The following is a 9,796-nucleotide window of genomic DNA, read 5'->3' on the forward strand; positions in this document are numbered from 1 at the left end:
ATGGAAGATGTATTTAAGGCCATAAAAACATGATTAATGGAAAAACATGGACAAAATTTCATGTTGTATTTTTATGTAATTAGTCATACTAAACATCAAAAGTAGTTACCTTATACATAAGGCATGAACAAGAGAGTTACCTTATACATAAGGCATGAACAAGGGCTGGTTGGTGGTGATTTGATGTGTATATACCAATAGTAAATACGTATAGAAGCTAGGTATGATACGAGTACATATACTCTAGATATACGTATAGAAAATCTTGTGAAAAATGGAATGAGAATTCAAATATAGCTATCTTTTGTGAATATACTTATATTGTTTTATGTATTTAAGTCTTTAAAAGTGATTAAATACATTACATATACGATATATGTATAAACATTATATGTTATAAGTATTTATGTCAAATAACGTTACGTATGGTTATCGTTTTGAAAACTTAAGTTAGTAGTTTCAAAATATACTTATAACTTATTGTTATTAATACAAAATGAGATATTAAAACATCCTTAGATCATGTTAAATATGTATATATACATATATATACACAAACGTATAATTATCATATGTTATATAGTTCGTGACATCATCGGTCAAACTAGACGGTCAAACGTTGTGTAAAACTCATTTCAAAAACATAAGTCTCAACAATTTGGATTGCTTATCATGTTGGTAAGGTTTAATTTATGTAAATATTAATCTTATAAGTATAGAACGATCGAAAAAGTGCGGGTCATTACAGTACCTACCCGTTAAATAAATTTCGTCCCGAAATTTTAAAATTGTACCTATTTTGCGTCATCGAGAAACAAGTGTGGATACTTTTGTTTCATCTGATCCTCTCGTTCCCAAGTAAACTCAGGACCCCTTCGAGCATTCCAACGAACCTTAACGATCGGTATGTTGCTCTGCTTGAGCCGTTTAACTTCACGATCCATGATTTCGATTGGTTCTTCGATGAATTGTAGTTTCTCGTCGACATGGATTTCTTCAAGAGGAATGGTGAGGTCTTCCTTTGCAAGACACTTCTTAAGGTTTGAGACGTGAAAAGTATTATGTACTCCGGCGAGTTGTTGCGGTAACTCGAGTCGATAAGCTACCGGTCCAATGCGTTCGATGATCTTGAACGGGACTACATATCTTGGGTTCAGTTTACCCCTTTTTCCGAAAAGTATTACACCTTTCCAAGGTGACACCTTTAGCATAACCATGTCACCGATCTGAAACTCTAATGGTTTCCTTCGAACATCGGCGTAGCTCTTTTGGCGACTACGGGCTGTTTTCAATCTCTCCTTAATTTGTACTATCTTTTCAGTAGTTTCATGTATGATCTCGGGACCAGTTAATTGTCGATCTCCTACTTCATTCCAACAGATAGGAGATCTACACTTCCTTCCGTACAATGCTTCGAATGGTGCAGCTTTAATGCTCGCATGATAACTATTATTATACGAGAATTCTGCTAATGGTAGATACTTATCCCATCCGTTTCCAAAATCGATCACACATGCCCTGAGCATGTCTTCAAGAGTCTGAATTGTTCTTTCACTCTGCCCGTCCGTTTGCGGATGATATGCGGTACTCATATCCAAACGAGTTCCTAGTGCCTCCTGTAGTGATTGCCAGAACTTTGAGGTAAATCTACTATCACGATCAGATATAATGGAAATAGGTATTCCATGCCTTGAAACTATTTCCTTTATATATAATCGTAATAATTTCTCCATTCTATCCGTTTCCTTTATAGGCAAGAAATATGCAGATTTGGTAAGACGATCAACAATTACCCAAATGGTGTCGTATCCCCAGGCAGTCTTTGGTAACTTCGTGATGAAATCCATGGTAATACCGTCCCATTTCCATTCTGGGATTTCTGGTTGTTGAAGTAATCCTGACGGCTTCTGGTGTTCTGCTTTGACTTTGGAACAAGTTAAACACTCCCCAACATATGTTGCAACGTCTGTCTTTAAATTTGGCCACCAATAATGTGTCTTAAGATCTTGGTACATCTTTCCCACTCCAGGATGTATCGAGTATCTTGTCTTATGTGCCTCGTTCAATATCAACTTCCTTAATCCACCCAACTTCGGTACCCAAATACGATTTGCAAAATATCGAATTCCATCTTCCCGTATAACGAGTTGCTTCTCATACTTCTTCATTATTTCATTTCTTATGTTTTCTTTAGTAAGTGCTTCTCGTTGAACTTCTTTGATTTGTGAGTTGAGATTCATGCGAATTTTTATGTTCATCGCTCGTTCTCGAATTGGTTCTCGTTCCTTTCTGCTTAATGCGTCAGCCACCACATTCGCTTTCCCGGGATGATAATGAATTTCACAATCATAGTCGTTTATTAACTCGACCCACCTACGTTGCCTCATGTTCAGCTGTTTCTGATCAAAAATATGTTGAAGGCTTTTATGATCAGTAAACACAGTGCATTTAACTCCATACAAGTAGTGTCTCCACATCTTCAATGCAAACACGACTGCTCCCAATTCTAGATCATGCGTCGTATAATTTCGCTCGTGAATCTTCAATTGTCGGGATGCGTATGCAATAACTTTCTTCCGTTGCATAAGAACGCAACCAAAACCTTGTCGCGAAGCGTCACAATATATTTCAAAATCATCGTTCCCTTCTGGTAACGATAAAATAGGCGCCGTAGTTAACTTCTTCTTCAGTAATTGAAATGCACTCTCCTGCTCAGAGGTCCATTCATATTTCTTCCCTTTTTGCGTTAACGCTGTCAACGGCTTAGCTATTCGGGAAAAATCTTGAATAAACCTTCTATAATAACCGGCTAAACCCAAAAATTGGCGTATCTGCATTGGTGTTTTAGGAGTCTCCCATTTTTCAATGGCCTCAATTTTAGCTGGATCAACCTGAATTCCTTTGCTACTAACAACGTGGCCAAGAAATTGCACTTCTTTCAACCAAAAAGCACACTTAGAAAATTTAGCATATAGCTGTTCTTTTCTGAACAACTCTAATATCAACCTTAAATGTTGCTCATGCTCTTGCTCACTCTTGGAATAGATAAGAATGTCATCAATGAAAACAATAACAAACTTATCTAAATACGGACTACAAACTCGATTCATAAGGTCCATGAATACAGCTGGCGCATTTGTCAACCCAAACGGCATGACCAAAAATTCGTAATGACCATAACGTGTCCGAAAAGCAGTTTTCGGAATGTCCTCTTCTTTGACACGTAATTGATGATAACCCGATCTTAGGTCGATTTTCGAATAAACACATGATCCTTGCAGTTGATCAAATAAGTCATCAATTCTCGGTAGTGGATACCGATTCTTGATAGTTAACTTATTTAATTCACGATAATCTATACACATCCTAAAAGATCCATCTTTCTTCTTAACAAACAAAATTGGAGCTCCCCACGGTGAAGTGCTTGGTCGTATGAATCCACGGTCTAGTAGTTCTTTTAACTAACTTTGAAGTTCTTTTAATTCGGACGGTGCAAGTCTATATGGAGCACGGGCAACTGGTGCAGCTCCTGGTACTAAATCTATTTGAAATTCTACAGATCTAAATGGAGGTAATCCCGGCAACTCTTCCGGAAAAACTTCAGGAAAATCTCTTGCCACAGGCACGTCGTTGATGCACTTCTCTTTTTCTTTCTTTTCGACTTTATTAACATGTGCTAGAATAGCATAACATCCCTTTTCTAAACACTTCTTGGCTTTCAAATAGCTAATGAGTTTTAGCTTTGAGTTACCCTTCTCTCCATAAATCATCACCGGCATTTTATCCTTACAAGGAATGCGAATTGCCTTCTTGGCACACACAACTTCAGCTCCTACTTTGGACATCCAGTCCATGCCGACTATTACATCAAAACTTCCTAATTCTACGGGTATTAAGTCAATTTTAAATGTTTCTCCGGCTAAATTTATTTTACAATCACGGTAAATTTTATCGGCTTTAATTAGTTTACCATTAGCTAACTCAATCATGTACTTAGCATCTAGAGGTAATGATGAACAATTCAATTTAGCGTAAAAGCCTCTACTCACGTAACTTCTATCGGCACCAGTATCAAATATAATAGATGCGGATAAGTTATTAATGGTAAACGTACCCGTAACAAGCTCCGGGTCTTCACACGCCTCTCTAGCATTAATAACAAATGCTCTTCCACGTGCAGATCCATTATTCTTCTCTGGATTCGGACACTGGCTCTTATAGTGACCTTGTTTTCCACACCCATAACAAGTAATGGTAGCCAAAGCAGTTCTATTTGCATTGGTGGCAGGAGTCTTGGTACCATTTGTATTTGTAACGAGGGCCCTACAATCTTCAGCAAGATGACCCTTTTGATTACATTTGTTGCATACCACATTACAGTAGCCAGAGTGATGTTTGTGGCATCGGTTACATAAACGATTTTGTCCTTTGTAACCAAAGCTTAAACCACTACCCGCACCTTGCGTGATTTCTTGTTTCTTAAAAGATTGTTGTTGGTTACCTCGATCATAATTTCCATTCCACTTTCTTTTGTTACCTGATACCTTCACATCAGTATTGGATACTTTCTTATCCATGATGACCTGATCCATTAGCTCGTTTTGCCATGGTTATAGCTTCATGAATTGTCTTAGGTCTCGATGCTGTAACGTTTGCCTTGACCTTTGTGGGCAAACCATCTTTGTACATTTCAATCTTCCGTTCTTCAGTTGGAACCAATTCAGGACATAGCAAAACTAATTCCATGAATCGCTGATTGTAGTTGGTGATTTCAGTACCAACAACCTTCAGACTTCGTAATTCATCTTCCAACTTCCTAACCTCGTTCCTTGGACAATATTCGTTGATTAACATTGTTTTGAATTCTTCCCATGGAGTATCATAAGCTACATCTCCTCCTACAGCCTTCACATAATTTTTCCACCACGTGAGTGCACTATCTTGTAAAGTGCACGATGCATACTTGGTCATGTCCTTTTCAACACAACCACTGATTTTAAACACAGTCTCCATCTTTTCTATCCACCGGGGTTAACCGATCGGTCCTTCCGTTCCACTGAATGATGAGGGCTTGCAAGCTTGAAACGTCTTGTAGGTGCATCCTACACGAGGATTTGGGTTAACTGCAGCAGCTCTTGCAGCTTCGACCCATAACATTCTGTCATTGACTCGCTGGTTGATGAATTCCTCGACTTCTTGTTCCGTCATTCGATTCAATCGCGCCATTTCCTAATGAAAGAAAATAATTATTCACATGGAATATTATAGATGTAGTGTGTATTTATAGTACATTATAGCTTGTTAATAATATGAACTAGGTATTATTATAAAAGCCTTTTCTTCTTATTAGCATTTTATAATTATATCTAGGGTAGTACCTACCCGTTAATGTTCATACTTAATAGCTTAGTACAGAACCAATTACTACAATCTAAATAATACTTAACCATGGAAAATTATTGCATTTCATACTTCACTATTTTACATATGCTTATCTTACATCGAACATTAAGCAAACCACTCTAATAATATTATACAAAACATTATATGATCCCATGGTTTAATACGGCAGCGCATCGTTTGGTCTATTTTCTAGGACGTTTAGGTTCAAGGAATGGCCTAACGCTTATCCTAGCTGTCTGCCTATATTTTGGCGGTGGGGCTGAAGAACTGGATGCCGGGATAGAACGAATAGGAATAGCAGGAATAGGGGTGGTAGTGTCTAGTGGAGTTGGTGCCACATCATCCTCACTAAACTCGAGATTTGAATTTTCTAATTCATTAGCCTTTCGTTTCTTTCCTAGTTCAAACTTGTCTTTTGTAATTTCCTGTATTTCTTCCTCGAGTTCACTTTCCTCCTCGGGTTCACTTTCCTCCTCGGGTTCACTTTCCTCCTCGGGTTCACTTTCCGGGTTCTCTATAGTCGGTTCATCCGGAATTTGTGAGTCTTCCCCAAAGATATTATTTTCGTCATCGGATAGGTTAATGACTGAAACGCCATCTGAAGATTCTGATTCGGAGTCGCTGAATGTGATAACAAGTTTTGAGCCCGACATCTATCACACAACAACTAACCCATTAGTACTACATAATATTTACATATAAATTTTAACCAACAATGATAAGCAATGGTTTTTAAATCAGACCCGGTCAAAGTCCAGACTTACTAATGTATCCTAACGACTTATCAGTTAGACACACTAATGCAAACCTGGTTCGCTAAGACCACCACTCTGATACCACATGTCATAACCCGTCCTTAACCATAAGAACGTGTTAGATAACGTATGATTTCATTGCGAGGTATTGACCTCTATATGCGACATTTTTAAAAGAACAACTGCATATATTTTACATTACAAACCATAATTCTTATTTTGATACAAGCTTTAGACAAAATAAAGATGATTATCGTTTAGCGATAATCTTAGACTTACAAACTTTACAAATGATGATAACAACACGATTTCTAGCATATTTTACAATACAAATCCTCGGATATGCAGTTTTATTTTTGACACAAATATGAGTACGCAAGATCCTGCTTAAATTCAACATGTTGCAACGGAAGCTTCTAATTATCACCTGAGAATAGACATGCTTAAAACGTCAACATAAAGTTGGTGAGATATAGGTTTAATGCCGGCAGCAATATATATATATAGACCACAAGATTTCATATATAAACATTTTAATAAAAATATTCTAAGTGGTTGAGCACTTGGTAACCATACTTAACATTTAATCACGTCGCATATTCCCTTTATTATGAAATCTTACTACACTGTACCAAGTGTAGTCACGAAACGAAGTACTGTGCAACCGTTGAATACTGGTCGTCCAGTCCGGTTGGGGTTGTCAGGCCCGATAGATCTATCAACAGGATTCGCGTTTACAATACCCCTGTAAATAACAGTTACCAAGCTACAGGGAAGTATGCCAGTGGTACAACTCAACGTAGAATATATTTTTCAGTTACTTGTGTCCATAACGTAAAACATAAAATACATGTATTCTCATCCCGAAATACTTAGAGTTTAAAAGTGGGACTATATACTCACTTTCGTCTTGAAGATATGTAATTTTGACTTGGTCTCCGATTGATATCACGAACCTATCCATATATAATATATCAATACCTTTTCTTTTTAAACAAATGTCACATTTATATACTTATAATACTTTTAATACTTTTAATAATTCCTTAATCCGTAGTTAGCAGTCCGATGTTAGTAATTCAATTTTAATGGTTCATTTTTAGGTGTTTAATAAACCCCCAATGAAATAAATAAAAACCCCCATCGTATATGTATTGGTCGAGATTAATCTTGACCCACGGTACCGGTGTTGTCAAATGACGTGTTGCGTACATAAAGTACCGGTGTTGTCAAATGACGTGTTGCGTACAATCATGGGATCTTATGATTAATCTTCTCGTATTGTTTACGGGTGATCCTGAACCATATAAAATTAAATTATGAGTACATATATATAAAATATCATGTTATTTTAAAAAGATGTGATTTATTTAATTTTCTCCAATTATTTTCGTAGCTAAACTAGTCTTAGATATCCGATCTCGTTTTGGTCATAGTTTCTTCGTTACAACTCCGTTTTCATTGATTCAACTTGCCACTTCCTTGGATCGAGTCCCTCTTTAAGACTATGAACTGTAAATACCTTAGTTTGTATTCGAAATCACAGGTCATAGGTCAAACTTTAGTGAAACTTATGAAGTTAATCATTTTCCATCATGTAAACAACCTTAAATGATTATTTTTCTAAAAATACTTATACTTTGAGTTAAATCATGAAATTTTTATGTGTTATCATATTCATAGTAAAAATCATTTTTCCAGAAAATAAACCTCCAATTCAAAGTTTAAGATGGTTTTTAATTATCCAACCCAAAACAGCCCCCGGTTGCACTCCGACGTCGTAAATTCAGTTTTTAAGGTGTTCTTTGAAAAACCAAGTTATACCTTGTTAAATTAGCATATATTTATGATATATTACAGGTCTTGAAGTATTTTAAAAGTTAAGTGAGAAGGATCTATTTAGTTTGCAAACAAGTTTGAAAACATTCAAACTATGTTCTTGTTGTTAAAATTTTATACCACAAAATAAGATAGCTATCTATATATGAATCGAATAAGGTTATGAACAAAGTTACTACCTCAAGTTACTTGGACAAGATTGTTGTAAAAGAGAAGTAAAAATCTAGAACCAAAAGAGTGATGGAGTTGGATGAAAGATTGGAAGTAAACTTGTGTTCTTGAAAGGATTCTTGAAGTGTTTTTGTAAGGTTTTTCTTATGGTGTTTAAGTGATGTTTTTATGGCTAGATCTTCATGGATACTAGCTGAATGGTTATGGAGTTTCTTAAGAGTGTGTTTTTGGTTAAAGAAATGAGGTAATAAAATTTGAAAATGGAAGATGTATTTAAGGCCATAAAAACATGATTAATGGAAAAACATGGACAAAATTTCATGTTGTATTTTTATGTAATTAGTCATACTAAACATCAAAAGTAGTTACCTTATACATAAGGCATGAACAAGAGAGTTACCTTATACATAAGGCATGAACAAGGGCTGGTTGGTGGTGATTTGATGTGTATATACCAATAGTAAATACGTATAGAAGCTAGGTATGATACGAGTACATATACTCTAGATATACGTATAGAAAATCTTGTGAAAAATGGAATGAGAATTCAAATATAGCTATCTTTTGTGAATATACTTATATTGTTTTATGTATTTAAGTCTTTAAAAGTGATTAAATACATTACATATACGATATATGTATAAACATTATATGTTATAAGTATTTATGTCAAATAACGTTACGTATGGTTATCGTTTTGAAAACTTAAGTTAGTAGTTTCAAAATATACTTATAACTTATTGTTATTAATACAAAATGAGATATTAAAACATCCTTAGATCATGTTAAATATGTATATATACATATATATACACAAACGTATAATTATCATATGTTATATAGTTCGTGATATCATCGGTCAAACTAGACGGTCAAACATTGTGTAAAACTCATTTCAAAAACATAAGTCTCAACAATTTGGATTGCTTATCATGTTGGTAAGGTTTAATTTATGTAAATATTAATCTTATAAGTATAGAACGATCGAAAAAGTGCGGGTCATTACAGTACCTACCCGTTAAATAAATTTCGTCCCGAAATTTTAAAATTGTACCTATTTTGCGTCATCGAGAAACAAGTGTGGATACTACTGTTTCATCTGATCCTCTCGTTCCCAAGTAAACTCGGGACCCCTTCGAGCATTCCAACGAACCTTAACGATCGGTATGTTGCTCTGCTTGAGCCGTTTAACTTCACGATCCATGATTTCGATTGGTTCTTCGATGAATTGTAGTTTCTCGTCGACATGGATTTCTTCAAGAGGAATGGTGAGGTCTTCCTTTGCAAGACACTTCTTAAGGTTTGAGACGTGAAAAGTATTATGTACTCCGGCGAGTTGTTGCGGTAACTCGAGTCGATAAGCTACCGGTCCAATGCGTTCGATGATCTTGAACGGGACTACATATCTTGGGTTCAGTTTACCCCTTTTTCCGAAAAGTATTACACCTTTCCAAGGTGACACCTTTAGCATAACCATGTCACCGATCTGAAACTCTAATGGTTTCCTTCGAACATCGGCGTAGCTCTTTTGGCGACTACGGGCTGTTTTCAATCTCTCCTTAATTTGTACTATCTTTTCAGTAGTTTCATGTATGATCTCGGGACCAGTTAATTGTCGATCTCCTACT

This window comes from Rutidosis leptorrhynchoides, chromosome 2 (genome assembly GCF_046630445.1).
Source record: "Rutidosis leptorrhynchoides isolate AG116_Rl617_1_P2 chromosome 2, CSIRO_AGI_Rlap_v1, whole genome shotgun sequence".
Taxonomy (NCBI): domain Eukaryota; kingdom Viridiplantae; phylum Streptophyta; class Magnoliopsida; order Asterales; family Asteraceae; genus Rutidosis; species Rutidosis leptorrhynchoides.